This window comes from Pogoniulus pusillus, chromosome 15 (assembly GCF_015220805.1).
Source record: "Pogoniulus pusillus isolate bPogPus1 chromosome 15, bPogPus1.pri, whole genome shotgun sequence".
NCBI classification, from domain to species: Eukaryota; Metazoa; Chordata; class Aves; order Piciformes; family Lybiidae; genus Pogoniulus; species Pogoniulus pusillus.
The window spans coordinates 388147-408381 of NC_087278.1; the positions used below are offsets into that span (position 1 = coordinate 388147).

Here is a 20235-nt window from a genome sequence, read left to right on the forward strand (position 1 = left end):
AGCAGAGCTGGGCAGGCAGCGCTCTGGGATGCTCTGCGGATCTCCCACCTTAGAAGAGGCTCTTGCCTAGGTTCAGGCAGGAATGGTTTTCATGGAATCATAGAATTGCTTTGGTGGGAGACCTTGAGCCTTCCAGTCCAACCATGCTTGGAACACAGAGAGAGAGGGAGACTGGCAGAGAGGGCATCTGGCAGTGTCATCTCCTGACAGAGGGGTCAGGAGCTGACCTCATTTAGCTGGTGCCAGGGGTCTGAGGGGTTTTTGCTTTCTCACCCAGAGGCACTCTTCCCAAAGCAGTGTTCCCATCCCTGCCTCACCAAACCCGTGGGGAGAACCTGGCAAAGCTGTGCCCCCCTTTATGCCTAGCACTGTGAGAATGGTTGGGTTCCATGAGCTGACAGGTCCCTTCCAAGCAGAACCAGCCTCTGTGTCTGTGAATGTGCCAAGGAGCCTCCCTGTGGAACAAGGCTCTGGGTGCTCCCGGGGCAGATGAGGCTGTTTGTCTCTTCCAGCATGAGGTGTTTGTGAAGTCAAAGGAATCACAGAACCAGAGAACTGTTTTGGTTGGAAGAGGCCTCCAAAGTCATGGAGTCCAACTGTCAGAGGCCCAGATCTGCTGTGCAGAGCCAAGGCTCTCCTCCAGAAGTGCTACAGAGAAGCAGCTGGGATGGGGATGGGATTTTTACCTTCTTCTGCTATTTTTTTCCTCCCCAGAACAAGCAATTTGTAGCCACCCACAAGACCTGGCATCCTCGGGACTAACCTGGCATCTCTTCCATGAAAGAGAGTGGAGTGCAGAGGGCACTCAGAAGGGCTTCACTGCAGCTGTGGGAGCAGGGACTGCCCTGGCAGAGGGCAGGTTGCACACCTGGGCAGCTGCTCCTCTTCACTTTGCTTTCTGGTGCTCAGTGAATGATTCCAAGCAGGTGAAAGGGACTTCTCTGGCAGTGCTGTATAGGCAGCCCACAGCTGGAGAGCGTCGCTCAGAGCAGGGCTGTTGGCCTTGGGAGGCCTTGGCAAGTGCCCTGTGGGTCACTGCCCCTGGCATTCCTCTGATTCCTGGCCCCCTGGAGCAGGTACAGCCCAGCAGGGAACAGGACAAAGAGCTGTGCCTGGCGTGGGCCCAGAGGAGGAGAGTGGCCAGGGGCCTGTGGTGCAAAGGGCAGAGGGCAGGGAGAGGGCTGCGGAGTGCTGGACTGCTCTGCGAGTCCTGTGCTCAAGGTGGCACCTGGGAGACACCTCAGGGCCAGGACAGTCAAACTATCAAAGAGCTACAGAGTGCCAGGGACCCCAAGGGTCATCTGCTCCAACCTTGCTAGGTGATGCTGGAGCTGAAAGGAGCTGCCCCTGCAGCCTGCCAAGCTGAGCCTTCAAACAGCTCAGTGCAGGGGGCTCCACCACTGCCCTTGGGAGGTGTCTCCAGTGTCTGACTGTGCTCAGGGGGAACATTTCCTTCTGGAGCCCAGTGGGAATCTGCCCAGCAGCAACCTGTCCCCACCAGCCCTTGGCTTCTCCGTGGGACTGCTTGTGAAAAGGGAGCCTCCATCCTCCTGGCAGCCACCCTCTAGGTGCTGGTCCGTAGTGATAAGGTCTGCCTGAGCCTTCTCTTCTCCAGGCTGAACCATCCCAGCTCTCACGTTGTGGCTGCCCTCTCCTTGGAGGTGTTCAAGGCCAGGCTGGATGGGGCCTTGAGCAATCTGTCTCTGCCCATGGCAGGGGGTCAGAACTGGATGTGCATTAAGGTCCCTTCCAACCCATTCTGTGGTTCTGTAAGAGAAGATCCTGTAGAGCCTCTGGTGCAGCCAGGTGCTCTTCACATCTGCCTCTGGCATGTAGCCTTTGTGACCTTCCCTGTGCTAAGGCAGCAGCCCCTGCAGGTGCCAGCTCCAGGCAAGGAGTGGGTGCCAGAGAGCTGCAGGCAGAGCAGTGCTGAGCGCAGTGCCCAGAGGAGCCTCCACACATCTGTGAGATGTTTGTGTCCTGCTTGCTCAAGGCTCCCCCTCCCTCTGGTCTCTTAATGAAGGCTCTGACAAATTAAACTGCTAGGTAGGCTCCAGCCAGCCAACCCCAGCAGGCAGGAGAGTGAGATGCTCAGACACTGGCACACCAGCTGCTGGGGGGCAAACCTGCACTGCTACAGGGTACTGCCTCTATCTCAAGGACCCTGCAGCCTGCAACATGCCCACGGCCAAACAGTGGCAGGAGCAGGGCTGATGTGAGCCCCAGGCTGTGACCAAGGGTGCCCTGGGTGGGCAGGGCTGATGTGAGCCCCAGGCTGTGACCAAGGGTGCCCGGGGTGGGCAGTGGTGTCTGTGCAGCAGGGGTGGCCAAGGGAGCTGGCAGCTTCAGTCTCAGCTCTCAGCTGTGGAGCAGCCAAGCAGCCCAGAGGGCTGTGCCGGCCCAGGGCAGTGTGAGTCCATCTGGAGCAGTCCTGCGAGAGGAAGCCTTCTGCTGCCACCAGGTGAGTGGGTGAGGGACAGGCTGTGGCCTGCAGCAAAGCCTTTGCCACTGTCCCCCGGGGCATCCTCCCGCAGCAGCTGGCTGCACTGGCCAGGCACAGGGCAGAGGCTCGGGGGATGGAGACAACTGCAGTCGCTGCTGGTCACCGGCAGTGCTCTCCAGGGCTCAGTGCTGGGCCAGCGCTCCTGGACTCGATGGTCTTCAGCTACCACCCTGCAGGTCCAGCAGTTCTTGCCCTCCCTGACGTCTGGTCCTCCCAGGCCACGGGGGAGCAGACACCTCCCAGCAGGCACCATCGGCACAAACCTCTTCCCAAAACACTCCCTGGTTTTGACCCCTTGAGAGGTTCTGGGAAGTGCTGATTTGTCTGCTTCTCCCACACTCATGCGAGCCCTCACTGCAAATGGGGAGCTGCAATGCCACGGAGTGGGAATGCTGTGGAGCTGGGACGCTGTGGAGCTGGGGTGCTTTGGAGCTGGGATGCTGTGGAGCAGGAATGTTATGGAGCTGGGGTGCTATGGAGCTGAAGTTCTATGGAGCTGGGGTGCTGTGGAGCAGGAATGTTATGGAGCTGGGGTGCTATGGATGAGGACAAGCCTGTCCCAGAGGCCAGAGCAAAGGGATTTCCCTGCAGGAAGCTCTCTAGGCTCCAGCAGCCCTTTGATGGTAACAGCCTCCTCCCCCCCTGCCTGGGGGGCAGGATTTGGGCACTGGCCAGCAGCAGCCCAGCCACAGGCCCCGACTCAGAGACCTTGCCCTTCCTGAGGATGTTTCCTTGCAAGGAGTGAGTCAGCCTGAAGGCTCAGGACCCTCCTCTCAGTAAAGCCTTCTGCCTTGTGCACAAGGTTGGGCTTAAGGATGGCTTCAGTGGCTTCACCTGCTCAGCTCCTGGTGCTGGGTGACTTCTCCCTTGTGGCAGACAGGAGAGAAAGTCCCTGTGTGGGATCTGTGAGTTGTGAGAGAGCTCCAAAGGAGCTGAGCCGGGTTTGCAGTCAGGGTTACTGCCAGGAAGCCTCTGGGGCTCTGCCATCTCCTCTCCTGGTTGCTCACAGAACTGCCTTCCCTGGGAAGCCTGGGCTGGAGCAGGGTCTGACCTGGCTTCTGGGCTCTGCCATGGGCTGGCTGAGCAAAGGAGCTGCAGCTTCACCTCCTCCCCAGATCTCCCACCTGGGAGCTGTTGTTTTGCTCCCAGCAGAGCTCTCTGAACACCGAAGCCTGTAGCAGTGCAGTTCCACAACTGCTAATCGTTAGGGTTCTCCATTGTCTTGGGTGGCGTCAGTAAACTCCAGCCAGATGCCTCCAACTCCGAGGGAATGTCTGCAGGGCATGGCTGTGGTAACTCACCGCGGCAGCTCCCATTGATCATCACCCTGGCACTTCGACTACTCCCGAGCCAAAAAGATCATTGGAATCCCTCCCAGAAGAACAAGCTGGAAGGGCAGGAGCAAGCCACTGAGAACTCAGGCAGCCTGGGTGAGAGCAGCTCTGAGGAGGGAGCCTTGGGGGTGCTGGGTGCTGAGCAGCTCCCCAGCAGTGCCTCCTGCAGCCCAGCAGGCAGCTGTGTGCTGGCTGCAGCCAGAGCAGTGTGGGCAGAGGGCAGGAGAGGGCATTGTGCCCCTTGGCTCTGCTCTGCTCAGACCTCACCTCCAATCCTGCCTCCAGGGCTGCTGGGCCAACAGCAGGAGGACACAGAGCTGTGGAGAGAGCCCAGAGCAGGCCACAAAGATGCTGGCAGGGCTGGAGCAGCTCTGCTGTGAGCACAGGCTGAGGGAGCTGGGAGGGTGCAGCCTGCAGAGGAGAAGGCTCCAGGGCACCTGAGAGCTGCTGCCAAGAGCTGAAGGCAGCCTGCAGGAAGGCTGCAGAGGGAGCTGTGCTGAGGGGGTGTGAGGCAGGTCAAGGGGCAATGGTTTGGAGCTGAGGCAGAGCAGGCTGAGAGTGGAGCTGAGGCAGAAGCTGTTGAGTGTGAGGGAGGTGAGAGCCTGGCCCAGGCTGCCCAGGGAGGCTGTGGCTGCCTCCTTGCTGGGGGTGTTGCAGGCCAGGCTGGGTGAGGCCTTGAGCAGCTGAGTGTAGCTGAGAGGTGTCCCTGGGCATGGCAGGAGGCTGGAGGGGCTGAGCTCTGAGCTCCCTTCCAACCATTCTGTGGTTCCATGGCTTTTAGGACTCCATCAGGCTGAGGATGGCAGTGCACAGAAGCCGCTCCTGTCTTTGAAGAGGTTAATCCTTAAAGTGGGCAGAGGCAGCAAAGGCAGGGCCAGGCCCCTTCCCTGGGGGAGATGGTTCCTGCAGTCCTGGACGAGGTGGCTTTTTGTTGTTCAGAGGTGTTTGATATCAGGACAACCTCAGCCTGTCAGCAGCACTGAGCACAGGAGCTCTGTGGCTAAGCTGTCCCTTAATGCACCAATTAAAATCATTCTTTTAGCTTTGGCCCGGAGGTTTGAGTGGAGTCCTCCAGGTCCATCAGCACACAGAGAGCCACAACTGATAAGGGAAGGAAGCTCTCAGCAAGCCTAATTTGTATTGTGCTGGCTACACCAAAAGCTCCTTTTCCATAATCCTCTTACTGCCTTTGTAATCCTCACACAGCACCTCTGGACAATCCCCCCGGAGCATACGGATGGAAAGGGGAGAGGAGGGGAAGAGGGAAGCAAATTTAATAATGGAGGAAAATCTCATTTGAGCCAGGGCTACTTTCTGAGCACAGGAAGCTCTGGATGGCTCCATGCAGAGGCTCCAAATCTGGCTGGAACGGAGGACAGTGGTCAGGCAGCCTCACCTGAGCGGAGACCTCACGGCTCTCTACGGCTCCCTGAAAGGAGCTTGGAGCCAGGTGGGGTTGGGGAAGGTGAGGTCTGAGGTCCCTTCCAGCCTGAGCCACTCTGTGATCCTTCTGTCTCAAGGAGTTTGCGAAGCTCCTGCTCCCAGCGGTGGGGCTGCAGCGCTCCCGCCCCAGCTGCACAGCCTGAGCGGCGCATCCTGGCAGCGCAGCGGCAGGGGCTGCAGCCCGCCCCGGGGAGGCCTCCCTGCCGCCCCTGCTCGCCGATTGGCCATTGCCTAACGACACTGCGATAGCTGATGGCTCAGCTGCGCGTATTTTTAGGAGCTGTCTCAACCGAAGCAGTGATCGGGCAGAAGAGGAGTGAAGCCATCAGCTGATTGCTCTCAGACACTGCAATCTCCTTCTGAAGGGGCCGGGGAGGAGGCTGCAGTCTGTGCAGCTGCCATTGCAGCCTCTCAGCAGTTGTGATCTTGCTCTGGTTTGCAAACAGGGACCTGATCCATGTCCAACGACCAACACTTCCCTTTCCCACGTAAGTCCTGAAGCTGGTTAGTGCTGGGAAGGAGAAACACCTCCACCTTCTGTGCCTGCCCTGCCTCAGAGCAAGCAGCTGCCTTTAGCACACTGCATACCATTTGCTGTTCTACTGGCAGGTCCAGGACAGCAGCCCAGCAAGGTGTGCCTGGGAAGAGCCATGAGGACATGTCCAAGCAGTGGGTGCAGCTGGGCTCAGGTGTCTGGTTTGCCAGCTCTTGTCCAGGTGGCAGCAGTGCTGCTGCTGGCTTTGCAGTGCACCGCTGCCTGAGCCTGCACTGTCCCTAGAGCTGCTGCTCTGATGTCCCTCACAGCAACAGTGGTGTAAGGTGGGATTTGGTCTCTGAGGGCAGCCTGGGGCTCCTGTCTCTTCTCAGAGCCTCCACCCTGCCTGAAGCTGGTGACAGCTGTGTTCAGACAAAGATTAGATAGGCAAGGGGCTGGGCTGGTTCCCTCGCCCATGGTGAGAAGGGTTTTAGGGCCCATCAGCTCGTGATTTAAAGGCAGAGTCTCACACAGGTGCACACTGACGCAGCTGGCTGCTGTCTCCAGCTGGCTCAGCACAGGACCCGAGTGTGCTTGCAGCACAGATTGCCTTTGCCCCCACCTGTGTGACCACGCTCATCTGTGAGGGCCAGGATGCTGTCAGGGACACTCAAGACTGTGGGGTCAGGAGCTGATCTGCAGCAGCACGTGGCTCTGGTGCTGCCTTTTAGCCAAAGTGCTTTTCTGATGAGTAAAAGTCAACAAGGATGGGCACAGATGTATTTTACTGCTGATGTCATGTTCTCACTATCCCTCTTTTTAGAGAAAAGAGCATTTAGTTTGCCCCTTGGCCTTCAGGGCAAAGCTTTGCATTTCCATTGCCAAAACTGAGAAGCCAAAGCCAGCCCAAAGCAAAGTGGCCTCCTGTGTGCTTGCTTCCTGTGCTGCAAGCAGCCAAGATGTTTATGCAGCAGGAGGAGTTTTCTTGCAAACAGCCTCTGTCCCAGCCAGGGCAGCCTTCAGGAAGATCCAGCTCTTACCTTTCTCATATCACTGAAGGCATCTGAGGCTCAGATAAGTGAAGCAGTGTGCCCTGGGTGCCCCAGTAGGCTGGTGGCAGAGCGTAGAAGGGTCCTGTCCCCTGACACCCCTTCTGATGCCTGAGTCTGGTCTCCACTCTCACCCCTCTGCAGCAAGAGAGATGTGGGGAGACTCTGGCACAGGTGTGGCTGCCCCCTCCCTGCAGCTGTTCAGGGCCAGGCTGGATGAGGCCCTGAGTGACCTGGGATAGTGGGAGGTGTCCCTGCCCATGGCAGGGGTGCCAGTGGGTGAGCTCTAACGTGCCTTCCAGCCCGTGCCATGAACCTCTGGTCCCTCAGTGCTGCCAGGACAGCACCAGGGTGGGGGGGTTGATTCTGGGAGCGGATCTGGCCTGCTGGCAGCAAAGCTGCTGGAGAACACCAAGCAGGTTTGGATTGCAGCATCCTCTGGAAAGAGCCTGCTTCAGGCTGAGCGATCTCATCTGGGGTCATGGCTGACTGCTGCTGCTGCCTGCTGCAGGCCTCCTGTAAGAGGGGCTGCAGAAGGGAGCAGATGGAGCTGACGAAGCCTGCATGCCCCTGCCAGGGATGTGGCACTGAGCAGTCAGGGCCTTTGTTACACTGGACGCTGGCAGCAGAAGCTGGGCACAGCCAGGGTGCAGAATGCTTCAGTGCCTCCCTACACACCAACCCTCGGTCTGCTGCCTGGGTTTCAGCTCCAGGGCCACCAGCAAGGGTCTGTTTGTACACTGCCTGCTGCTGGTTTCTCTCCTCAGATAGCCACAAGAGTCTGTTTCATGCTCTGAGGTGGTTTATTGGTGTTGGCCTCCTCAACCTCCTTTGAATCAGGATTTCTGTAACAGGACTGCCAATGCTTTCTGCCTACTCCTGCTGCTGTTCCCTGCCAGCAGCTTCCCTGGGACACAGCACCCACTGAGGCTGGCACACAACACTGGGAGCTGAGCAAATAAAGGTGGCTTGTGGGGTTCCAGCTCTTGGACTGGCCCTGGGGAGAGAATGCATCTGGGCAAGGTGAAAGCCTCAGAGATAGCAGAGGTGGACCCATGGAATTGCTTCCACTCATGGAATTAAAACTGCACAGGCAGCAGTTCTGCATCTGCCTGGTGACAGCGTGTGACTTGTGTGCACTCTGTCTCCACCGCCTGCAGAAAGCAGAGCCCTTTCAGTTCTTGCTGGCTGAGGCCTGGGGAGGCTGCACAAAGCGCACAATGGCATCCACCTGGGGCTGCTGCCCCGGAGCAGGTAGCTTGCTTGGCAGGAGGTGGCCCTGGAAAGGTCTCCTCGACAGGCGCTGTAGGAAAGCTGGCCCCAAGCCCTGGTTTGGGGAAGGAAGCAATGGCTCAGCTTCTGCTCAGAGCAGTGGGGGCAGAGAGGGTCCCGAGGCAGACCACTGCTTTCCCTCAGCCGCGGGAGTGCTTTGGAAGGGGCAGGGAGAGCTGAGCCTGTCTGCAGCCTCTTGGCTTCTCCTTGTCTCTGCAAAGAAAACACAACCTGCACCGAATCATTAAGGCTGGAAAAGACTCCTAGGATCACCAGGGCCAATTATCAGCCTCACACCACCCTGCTCTCTTAAACCCTGCCCGCAGGTGCCAGGCTTTAGACCATCTCCAGGGATGGAGCATGCACCACCTCCCTGGCAGCCTGTCGTGGTGCTTGACAATAAGCCATGAAGCCCGCTCAGCACCACACTGAGGTGCAGGTGCTGCTCCTCTGGAGGGAGGGGAAACTGGCAGGAGGTGCTGCTCTACAAATCTGTTGCCTTTCCCCAAGGCCTCTTCTCTAGATGGCTGCAGTTCTGAGGGCTGGGAAAGCATCAGCTGCCCTGAGCAACCGGCACTGCCCCTGGCTGGGACCAAGAGGCTTTGACTGCAAAAGGAAGGAGCCGAAGCCTGCGTTCTGCTCCTTGGACCCCTTCCTCCAGCAAGGATGTGGATTTGGAGAGCTTCAGCCCTTCTCAGGAGCAGGTCAGTGGCTATATCTCTGTTAATAAACTGAGTGGCCGTGTAGCACCCAGGGAGTGCTGCTCAGGACCTGGCACCTGAGATGCTCCTGGCAGCAGGCTGAATGCCCATTAGCAAAGGGAGCTGACCACTGCTTAGCTTCACTTGACAGAAGTCTTCTCTAGGGGCTCTCAGCCTCTCTGTGCCACCAGCCAGAGCAGGGCGAGGGAGGGTGATGAGAAGCCTGCTCTTGTAGCATACCTGCTGACAACATCTCCTGCAGACTGCCCTGTGTGCCCAAGTGCAGCCTGGCATCCCTAGAGCCCACCTGGGCTGGGGGAAAGGATTCTGGACTCTGCAGTGCCTGAGCATGTGAAAGGCTTCCGAGCTCTCTGAGCCCAAATGCCTGCCTGGATCTGCTCCTGCAGGAGCTCAGCTGCCCTGCTGGGCTGGGGAGGGTGTGTGTGTGTCTGAGGAGAGTGATGGAAGGCAAATGGAGTAGGTGAGGAGTGGGCAGGAAGAGCCAGTCTCCTCTGCAGAGCTCAGCTGGAACAGGAGTGCTGCGAGGCTTCTGCCAGCAGCGTTTGCCAGCTGTTGGTAACGCCCTGGAGAAGCTACCCGAGGGTGGTAGAGGTGGCAAAGGCTCTTGCCCTGCGAGCATCCAGGGCTGCACTGGTGTCTGACCTGCTGTGAACTGCCTGCTGGAGCTGCTGCACTGAAGGCTCTGCCACACTTCCAGCATGGCAGTGGTGCTCCTGGGGAACACAGGAAGGGTCACAGCAGGCTGATGCCTTCCACCTCACCAGCACCCAGAGGGGTTGGAGCTCTGGAACTGCCTCTGTGGGGCTTGTAAAAGAGCAGAACCCCAGTCCTGTTGGCATGAGGAGCTGCAGCTGGGGCACAGGAGCTGGGGTGGAGAGACACAGTGGGAGGAGGTGGGGAGGGGAGTGGAGATTGCTGGGGATCGTTTTTGTTATCTTTCTGAAAGAAAATACACTCATGAATGAAAACCTGAGGTCAAGGGCAAGTGAAAGAGGGGTCCTTGGAGTGTCAGTGAGCCAAGCTACAGATACCATGCCAGCACCAGGGCTCCTGTGGCTGTGCCAGCTGTGGTCAGCATCGCCAGGCTTAGGCTCCTCAGGTCTCCTCCTGAAATCTTTGGGTTAACTTCTCAGTCTGCTTCTGCTTTCTGGCAAAGCCACTGAAAAACCAACTTGGCAGCAGCAGTCTGCCCTGTGCAGGAATGTGCAGGGAGCAAGCAGAGCAAGGATTAGCATTTGCATTGGAGAGAGACTCACCGAACGGCCCAAAGCCACAGGACAAAAAGCCCTGCGTGTTCTGTGGCCACCTTGCTGACCCGAGGGACACTCTTGACACTGGCAATGGAAGCCCAGCAAGAGGGAAGCAGTGGCTCTGCTTAGGTTTCTGGACTCCTACTACAGGGATCTGGCTACTGTTCTTCACCTCTACCCTCAAGGCAAGAGCAGCTTGCAGTGACAAGAAACCAAGCCCCAACTGCTCCAACCTCCTCTCAGGGAGCTGCAGAGAGCAATGAGGTCTCCCTCAGCCTCCTCTTCTCCACACTGCACACCCCCAGCTCCCTCAGCTGCTCCTCCCCAGCCCTGTTCTCCAGACCCTTCCCCAGCTTTGTTGCCCTTCTCTGGACCTGCTCCAGCCCCTCAGTGTCCCTCTTGGAATGAGTGGCCCAGAACTGAGCATAGGATTCAAGGTGCAGCCTCAGCAGTGCCCAGTCCAGGAGCACCATCACTGCCCTGCTCCTGCTGCCCACACCATTGCTGATCCAGGTCAGGATGCTGCTGCCCTTCTTGGCCATCTGGGCACATCTTGGTTCGTCTTCAGCTGCTGTCACCCAGCACCCACAGGGCTTTCTCTGCTGGGCAGCTTCCCCCCAGCCTGGAGCCTTCATGGGATTGTTTCACCATTCACCCTGCCCTCTTGCCCAAGGCTGCTGGGGATTTCCCTGGTTTCCCTCTGCCTGGGGGAGAGCAAAACCCCCTGGATGGCTGCCAGTGCAAGATTTGGCACCTGGAGCAGGCTGACACAAAGTCCTGCCTGGTTCGTGGCTGGAGAAGGGGGTGAGCAGGGCAGGGAGGAGGTTGCTGATTTCCTTCTCCTCGGTTGATACTCTTGGCTGCTCCTGTGCAGATGTGAACATTTCCTCCCAGCTCCTCTGCCCTTCTTTCCCCGGGTGAGGATTTTTCTCTTCTTTCCGTTTTCAAGTGTGAAGTGAGGTGAGTTAATGTGCCTGGGGAAATGCCAGAGGCAAGAAGTGCTTTCCCCTGGCATGGAGGGGAAGATCTCTGCCAATCTTGCTGAAGTCCTCTGCTGCTGGCTGGGCCGTTCTTGCACCAGGGACAGCACATCAGGTTTGGTGCAGGAGGGAAGCACTCCCAGCCGAAGCCTGGATTTTCTGGATTGTTGCCTATGCTGGCCCCTCACTCTGTAGCAGAGGTGTCTGAGGCTCCGGGCCTGGATGCTGGGAGGAGGTGTTCTGGGTCCAGACCTCGCAGGCTTGGCTGCAGCGTGGGCTGAGGTCACTGATGAGGAGCCTGCTGGCTCCTCTGCCTGCCTTCGACACGGCTCGGGACGCGCTCAGCAGGCTGCTGGGAGCAGAGCTGTGTGATGTAAGCCCACACGTGTCCAGGAGTCTGAGCACAGCCTGGTTGCTGCCTCCTCCTTCCCCTTCGTAGGGCAGCTTCTGACACTGCACACGGAGCCCTGAGCTGTGGAGAGGTAGCGTTGGGCTCTTCTCCCTAGGAACAAGTGAGAGGGTGAAGCCCCTCACCTGGCGGTGAGCCAGCGGCAGAGCTGTGGTGCTGAGGGCCAGGGGTGTGCCCCAGCCTTGGCAGAGCTGGGGAATGGTTGGGCTGGGTGATCGCCAAGGTCTTTTCCAACCCAGCAGAGGTGCTCCAGCCCTTGGATCATCTTTGTGCTCTCCAATTTATCCTCAGTCACAGCTTCCATGTGGATGAAGTGAAAGGCTTCCTGTGACCCGCCCTGTGTCCGTGGGGCAGTGAAGTATTGCTTTGCCTCTCTGGCAGCAATGAGGCAGCTGGAAGGCAGGTCCTGAGCCTGCCGAACCAGGTGCTGTGCCTCTGTGGTCAGGGTGCTGCTGCTGCTCTGCCAGGTCAGGCTGTTCGGGGCTCTGAGCAAGCTGCTCAGGTTGCAGACATCCCTACTGGCTGCAGGGCTTGGACTTTGAAGGTTGCTTCCCACATGAACCCTTCTGGGATGCTATGGACAGGGCTTTGAACCAGATCTAGTTGGAGATGTGCCTGCACATGGCAGGGTTTGGACTAGATGACCTTTAGAGATCCCTTCCAACCCAAGCTCTATGACCAGATGACCTTCAGAGGTCCCTTCCAGCCCCACCATGCTGTGATTCTGTGACATGCCTCCAGCTTCTGGGTAGCTACCAGCCCTGCTGGTGAGCAGTCCTGCCCTTGGGCTGAGCAGTGCTGTGCCTGTGTTCGGTGATCTCGGAGGCTCCTCCGCTCTCCATGGCTCCATGATGCTGCATGGGGGTGGCAGGCAGAAGATGTAATTATTCAGGAGCAGCCTTAGCCTTGCTTTGCCAATATGGATCAGGACTTAAGGAGCCCGAGGACATGACAGGCCCCTTCTGCTTGTCTGTCCTGCTCTGACCACGGAGCTGTGCTCTGCAGGGATGAGCACTGACGTTCGGAGTGCTGCTGACACGTGGTGCCCACATGGCTCTGGATGCTCAGATGGAAACCAGGCCAGGCAGCCTCCTGCAGAGAGCAGAACCTCCTCCCTGTAGCAAATGCCTGCAGGTAAGGCAAGGATCTGCCTGGTGCAAATGTCAGCTCCTTCCCTGGAAGGGACATTTCCTGGAGCGTGGGCTCTGGGCATGGGGCTGGCAGCAGGCGCAGGCTGTGTTCACAGCCCTGCCTGGCTTTGGGCAAACTGCTCCATCTCATCCTGCCCAGCTCTTCTTCTGGGTGGATCAGCCCAGGCTGGTGAGCTTGCCCAAAGAGTGGGCCTGCAGCCGTGTGACTGTGGGAGGAGAGCACAAGCAGCTCTGCCCAGCCTGCTGCCTTCATCCTCATAGATGCATAGAGCCACAGAATGGGTTGGGTCGGAAGAGTCCTCCAGTTCCAACCCCCTGCAGGCAGCAGGGACACCTCCAGCTAGAGCAGGCTGCACAGGGACACATCCAGCCTGGTCTCGAATGCCTACAGGGACAGGGCCTCCACACCATCCCTGGGCAGCCTGTGCCAGTGCCCCACTCTCACTGTGCAGAACTTCCTCCTGATGTCCAAGAGCTGCCTTCTGAAGGTGCAGATGCAGAAAGGACTCACCAGGATGCAGGCAGGGTGGTAGGACTGGCAGTGCAGGTGGGAGCATTTCTAATCCCTAATCCTGTTTGTGTGCACCTAGCAGGGCAGAAGCTTCTTCTCCTGAAGCAGCAGCCCCTGGGCTGTGGATCCTTCGTTGTTGTTAGCCAGTCATCAAATGACTGAATGGCAGTTCGCTGGGAAATTAAATCAGTGCAGCAGGCTGCTTTAGCTCTAATGAAGTGCTGCCTCTGCCGCCCTTTTAGGAAGAACTTTGTTCACAGTGTTGAATATTTGATGGTGCCAGCGGCATCCCATTATCTCCTCTGACACTCATAGGCTCGTTGCAGAATGGCTCACAGCTCATCCCCTCCAGCCTCCCCACCTTGGCCAGGGTCACCTCTCACCTAGACCTGCAAGTGGTGTTCCGTGGAGAGCCGAGAGCAGCCAGGCACCCAGCGGGGCAGGCTGAGCGCAGAGCTGCTGCCCCTAGCAGGTTCCATCGGCCCCACGGACGCTGCTGGCCCCTGCGGCAGCCACGCCAGCCTCTCTGTTTCCCCGCAGCTCAGCAGGGCTCCCTCCTGCCCCGCGCAGCCGACCTGCGTCTCCTCACACCTGCTGCTGCAGGACGCTGCGCAGCTGCAGCTCTGCGATGGATTTCTGTAGCTTTCCCGCTGCAGTCTGAACTCTGCTCTCTCCACCCCCATCCCCCTTCTGGTCATTTCCACTTGTTTCCAGCCAGAAGGGGCCACATATTTGTCCTCTGCCTCACTGCACCTTCTTCCCTATGCTTTATCTCCCAAACAAGCTGTGACCAGAAGCCCTTGGCAGGTCAGTAAGTGGGTTTTCCTCTTGGTCTCCCTTGCCCTTGGAGGAGGCATTGGGTAAGGCAGAACTCTTCTGCTGTGTGCCTGAACTGATCCCAAGAGGTCCTTTCCTTTTGTCCTTTCCTGAAGGGAAAGTGAGGATGGTGAGGAGCAGGACCTGTGCATTCCCATTTTCTACTGCTGTAAATCTTGCTGGAGACTGGGACTGGACCTGACTTCACCTTGCCTGCCCTGCTCCAGGGCATTGCCAGCCAGCAGCAGCCCTGCTCGGCAGGCTGGTGGGAGCAGCAGCTCCCTGTGCAGCCCTGTGCTGCACAGCCCAGAGTCAGAAACCTGTGGCCCCTCTGCCCTCAGCCCCCAGACTGATCTCTGTGCAGAGAGAACCCCTGGCAGTGCCAGTGTGCCATGGGGTGCCCGTTGGTTTGCAGTGCCAGCAGCTGAGCCGTGCTTGCTGGCAGGGGAGGGCAGCACACTGAGAGCTGGGTTACTCTTCCTCTGCACTGTCAGAACTGCAAAGCTCTCAGAGGCTGTGCAGCTGCTCTCCAAGACATGGCTCAGCCACTGCTGCTGCCAGGGAACACCTTCATCAGCACCTCAGGACAGGGTTTGGTGGTGACCTGGCAGTGCTGGGGCCAAGGCTGAGCTGGATGATCTTGAAGGTCTCTTCCAACCAGAGAGATTCTGTGATCCCTTTGTGCCCCAAGCCTGCTGTCCTGCTGCTCCAAGTCTGGTTGTTTTCTTCCGTTATGAGGAGCTCCTGCTGGTGGTCAGGATCACCTCTGTGAAGGATCAAAACCCATGAGGAGGACCACAAAGGTGCTGCCAGGGCTGGAGCAGCTCTGCTGTAAGCACAGGCTGAGGGAGCTGGGGGGGTGCAGCCTGCAGAGGAGAAGGCTCCAGGGCACCTCAGAGCTGCTGCCAAGAGCTGAAGGCAGCCTGCAGGAAGGCTGCAGAGGGAGCTGTGCTGAGGGGATGTGAGGCAGGCCAAGGGGCAATGGTTTGGAGCTGAGGCAGAGCAGGCTGAGAGTGGAGCTGAGGCAGAAGCTGTTGAGTGTGAGGGTGGTGAGAGCCTGGCCCAGGCTGCCCAGGGAGGCTGTGGCTGCCTCCTTGCTGGGGGTGTTGCAGGCCAGGCTGGGTGAGGCCCTGAGCAGCTGAGTGTAGGTGAGAGGTGTCCCTGGGCATGGCAGGAGGCTGGAGCAGCTGAGCTCTGAGGGCTCTGCCAACCTGACCCACTTTGTGGCTCCATGATTCCATCAAAGTGGCTTAAAGCAGCACCAGTTTTAGTCCTACCTGAAGTACAAGCCACAGCATTGGTTTGATTTGGTTTGATTTTGGCCATCCATCATTTAGATGAGGGGTTGCAGAGATGAGTGCCACACTGGGCAGCTCTCACAGCTCTTCTGTACCAAGGCTGGAGGGGTGAAATCTCCATGCCAAGAGAAAAGGCAAAACAAAAGAGCAGGGAAGAATATCTGGAGTGGGTTTGTTATTAGGCAGTCTCCAGGCAACTCCTGGCTGAGGGCAGAGCTAAATGAGATCTGGTAGTAGCAGACTGATAGATTTACACCTCAGGAGCTATTTTTAACACAGACACCTCTCCCATATCTCACAGCTGACAGCTTTATTTGAATCCAGGCTATTCAGGGCTGGAATAAGCAGCTAATTAATTTATCTCATGAATATCAAATATGCAATTAAGGCGCCGAAGGCTCTGCAGCCCAGCCAGCACCCACCAGAGCAGGCTCCCTGCTGCCAGCAATGGCAGGGGAGATGAGGCCCACTCAGGAGCTGCCCTGCTGCAGAAAGCCAGCCAAGAACGGCTGTGCCAAGTGCTGCTTCCCATCGGTGCCCTCTGTGCAGGGCTGTGTGCGGGTGGGTGATGGCTGCTCTCAGCCACAGCAGCATGCAGGAGGCAAAGGAGGATGCAGAAGTTTAAATCCTGTTGTAGACTCAAAGCCCTGAGAGCAGCTGTGCCAGGGGAAGATTAGGTTGGATGTTAGGAACAACTTCTGTGCTGCAGGAGTGGTCAGGGACTGGGAAAGGCTGCCCAGGGAGGTGATGGAATCCCCATCCCTGGAGGTGTTCCAGAAAGGTGTGGCCACGGCACTTGGGGCCGTGGTTTAGTGGCCATGGTGGTGCTGGGCTGGTGGTGGGACTGGGTGATCTTGGAGGGCTTTGCCAATCTGAATAGTTCTGTGATTTGTCAGCACATCCAGCAGGGGAACTGGAAACTGCTTCTCTGGAGTGGAGCTTTGGACGACACCTGCCAGTGTCCTCCAGACGCCATCCCAGGCCTCCTCCCACTCAAACAGGTCTAGGATGCTAAAACGTAGGCATGCAGCTGCTCACTTAAATGTGAGCATGGGAGGAGGCCTGTGGAGCAATCAGCACATGAAGCAAAGACTGCCCATGGAGGCTGTGGCTGCCTCCTTGCTGGGGGTGTTGCAGGCCAGGCTGGATGAGGCCTTGAGCAGCTGAGTGTAGGTGAGAGGTGTCCCTGGGCATGGCAGGAGGCTGGAGCAGAGGAGCTCTGAGCTCCCTGCCAGCCTGAGCCGTGCTGTGATGACGGAAAGGAAGGGGCTGCAGTGGCTGCAGTGCAGCTGAGCTCTCTGTTAGGAGCAGCACGAAGGGGGTGGCTGCAGAGGAGTGATCCAGCACTCGGTACTAAAGTGATCCCAGGGGAGTATGCCCCAGCCTGGCAGCTGCTCCTTCTTCACAGGGTGCTTGGCTCCTCATTTGCATCCTGTGCATTTCCAGGCCTGTTAACTCCCCAGGCTTTGCTTTCCCATGGATGCTGCTCTGCACTCCGTGCTCCCAGTGGGAAAGGGAGCCTGGCTCTGTTGGTGTGGCCAGAACCCAGCACGGGCTGGCTCTATGCACCCAGCACTGGAGAGGCCACAGCCTGGGGTCAGCTTCATCCCTCGCTCCAAGGACACTGAGGGGCTGGAGCAGGTCCAGAAAAGGGCAACACAGCTGGGGCAGGGTCTGGAGAACAGGGCTGGAGGAGCAGCTGAGGGAGCTGGGGGCGAGCAGTGTGGGGAAGAGGAGGCTGAGGGAGACCTCATTGCTCTCTGCAGCTCCCTGAGAGGAGGTTGCAGTGAAGGAGGGTTGGGCTCTGCTCTTCAGCCTCAAGTGACAGAAGGAGAGGAAATGGCCTGAAACTGTGCCAGGGGAGGGTTAGTTTGGAGATGAGGAGGAACAATTTCTTTGGTGCAAGAGTGGTCAGGGGCTGGCACAGGCTGCCCAGGGAGAAGGTGGAGTCCCCCCATACCTGCAGGTGCTCCAGAACCGTGTGGCCATGGTTTGGTGGCTGTGGAGGTGCTGGGTTGATGGTTGGAGTGGGTGACCTCAGAGGCTCTGCCAAGCCAGCTTTGTGACTCTGACTTTTTGTTGTCCTTGATTTGCTTTGCTGGGAGAAGCTGTGGTTACAGGCTGGCAAGGTCTCAGATGCTGCCTGGAGCAGCTGCTCTGCAGACACAGCTCAGCCGTGGGTGGTGCTGGCTGCTCCTGCCCTGGTCTGGGCACGGGCACTTGCCAACCCCACAGGCTCCCCAGGCTCAAACCCAGGCTTCTTAATATGCACTTGTAGGGCTGGGCTCACACTGTCTGTGGAGTTGATTGCCCTCGAGTTCACCTTGGGCCTAATTGGCTTACTGGATTAATTAACAAAGTGCTTATTAATGTCTAGTGGCAATTAATTTTCAAGGGATTATTCCTCCTAGGATCATGAGCACAGCACCAGTGCTGTGTGCAGCCCCAGGCAGTGCTGGGTGTGGGGTGTTGTGCTCTGATGTACCCCCAGAAGGGCTTTCCCTGGCCCCGCAGCCGCTGCAGTTAGCGTTGCTGCTAAACAATCAACATCTGCACAAGCCAAGAGCTGCTGCTGGGCTGGCAGACACCATGGTGGGCTGGTAGGAAAGCAAAGGACTTCTGCCAGAGAAGAGAGTGGCACAGCAACAAAAAGCACATCTTGGGGTGGTGCTGAGCCCACATTTCACAAACCTGAGTGTTGCTGTGCTGCTTTGATAGTTCAATGTTTATATGTGCATGAAAGTTGGAAGCATGGACAGCAGAGCCTGAGACCTTTCTACAGGATCACAGAATCCTCTCAGGCCTCAAAGACTAAGTTAAACCATTCCCTAACCCTGCCAAGGCTGGGGCTAACCCGTGGCCCTCAGCACCACAGCTCTGCCTCCAGGGATGGGCATTCAGCCACCTCCCGAGGCAGCCTGTGCCAGGCTTTGAGAACCCTTTCAGTCAAGAAGGTTTTTCTGATGTCCAACCTAAACCTCCCCTGGTGCAACTTGAGGCCATTTCCTCTCTTCCTCTCCCTTGTTCCTAGGGAGAAGCCAACTCCTGCCTGGCTCCAAGCTCTTTCCAAGGAGCTGCAGAACATACGGCTTCGGGAGAAGCCTGTCGGAACATCCTGGGGTCTGGAAGCCACAGAGCAAGGAGATGAGGCCCCGTGACTGCACGAAGAGCAGCAGAGATCAGGAGTCAGCCCCAGGCAGAGCAAGGCCTTGAGCTAATTGAGGCCAAACAGCTAAAACCTTTGCTTTTTATTGTAAGAAAGGACCAGAACTCAGGAAGCAAAGAGGCTGCTGCCTGGAGATCAGACCGTGTCGTGCTGCAGAGGGGCTCCAGCAGCAGCGAGCATTCTTGGCCTGGACGTGCAGGGCTTGGCACGGGAGCCAAAGCCTCAGCCAAGCTGCTGATCCCTTCCAGAGGAATGTGCTGCCTCATTAACTCCCCAGCCAGCCCATTAGGGCCATTTCATACTTGGTGAGTGTTGATCAGTTAAGCCAAGCCCTGGGTCAGCTGGTTGAGAGAGGAAGGATTGCAGCTCCACGATGTCTGCTGTGGTGCCTGGGTGACCTTGGCTGTTGTGTGAGGGTCCCCTGGTCTCTGGGCACTGCAGGGTCTGCCGCAGGCAGCGCGGAGCAGGCTGCGGCAGAAGGAGCCTGAGGGATCGACGCTTCCAGCCCTGGAATTCCAGAGCAGTGCCAAGGAAGCATGAAGCAGCGAGGCAGAGGAGAGCAGTCAGGTGGCCAGAGGAGCACAGCTCATGGCTCGGGCAGCGCGAAGGCCAGGGGTGACAATCAGCCACCTAGTGGGGGCTGTGTCGAGGAGGAGGTGAATCCAGTGGCAGAAAGGTTTGCTCTTGGAAAGCAGATGGTGGTGACAGTCCCTAAGTGCACTGTCCGAGAGCCTGAGCTCACCTTCCCAGGGAGGCTGTGGCTGCCTCCTGCCTGGCGTGTTGCAGGGCAGGCTGGATGAGGCCTTGAGCAGCTGAGTGTAGCTGAGAGGTGTCCCTGGGCATGGCAGGAGGCTGGAGCAGAGGAGCCCTTTGAGTGTTTTGTGTTTGTGACACCTGGAGCTGCAGCTTCCATTCCAGGTGTTGATAGAAAACCATTGGAGGAGAGAAACTTCACAGAATCATAGAATCAACCACAGGAGTGTGCACACAGCAGCAGGTTCATAGAGCCACAGGATGGGATGGCTTGGAAAGGACTCAAAGCTCATCCTGTGCCAGCCCCTGCCATGGGCAGAGACACCTCCCACCAGCACAGGCTGTTCAAAGCTCATCCAGCCTGACCTGGAACACCTCCAGGGAGGGGGCAGCCACAGCCTCCCTGGGCAGCCTGTGCCAGTGTCTGCTCACCCTCACAAGTCACCTACAAATTATTTACCTTCACTCCTCCCTCTCTTTAGTTTATGACCTCTTGCACTACCTGTTGAGCAGCCCCTTGGGAGTTATGATGGGCAAGACTGCCACTGCCACAGGTCACAGAGATGGAGCGGAGCTCCTGTCCCCTGTTTCCCCAGAAAGGCATCACTCTGCTGATAGCTTCTTTGTTGTTGCTGTTGATTAATTTTACTCTGGATCCAAAGGCTCTGCTGTGAATGCTGTGAGCAGGGTAAAAATAACCCTGCAGCACGTGGTGGAGGCAGCACTTTGAAGCCTCAGCCCAAGCCAGCCTGGTTGTCAATCAGGATGTTTCCCGTTGCTGAGGAACACTAATTGGGCTTCGGGGACAGATGTAAGCTGCAGACAAGGAAGTGATTAGCTCACATTTCAGTGGAAAGAGCCAGTTCCTGCCACTGCCTTCTCTGGCAAGTGGGTCAAGCCCTCTGGTCTGTTGTTCTCCCACTGGACCTCCCAGGATTTCACAGGATGGCTCAAGATGGCAGGGACCTCAGAGATCATCCACACCAACCTCCTGCCAAGGGCAGGGACACCTCCCACTAGACCAGGATGCTCCAGGCCAAGCCCAACTTGGCCCTGATCACCCCCAGGAAGGAGGCATCCAGGACCTCTCTATGAGCAGCCTG

General features: G+C 57.8%; 1 long non-coding RNA gene across 1 annotated transcript; it reads left to right on the forward strand.

Annotated features, from left to right (window-relative positions):
• The first annotated feature begins 5585 nt into the window (after positions 1 to 5585).
• Positions 5586 to 19845, forward strand: LOC135181513 (uncharacterized). The gene is made up of 3 exons (XR_010304898.1): positions 5586 to 5768; positions 8587 to 8780; positions 18245 to 19845. It is a non-coding gene; the product is annotated as an uncharacterized LOC135181513 (long non-coding RNA).
• Positions 19846 to 20235: the final 390 nt, after the last annotated feature.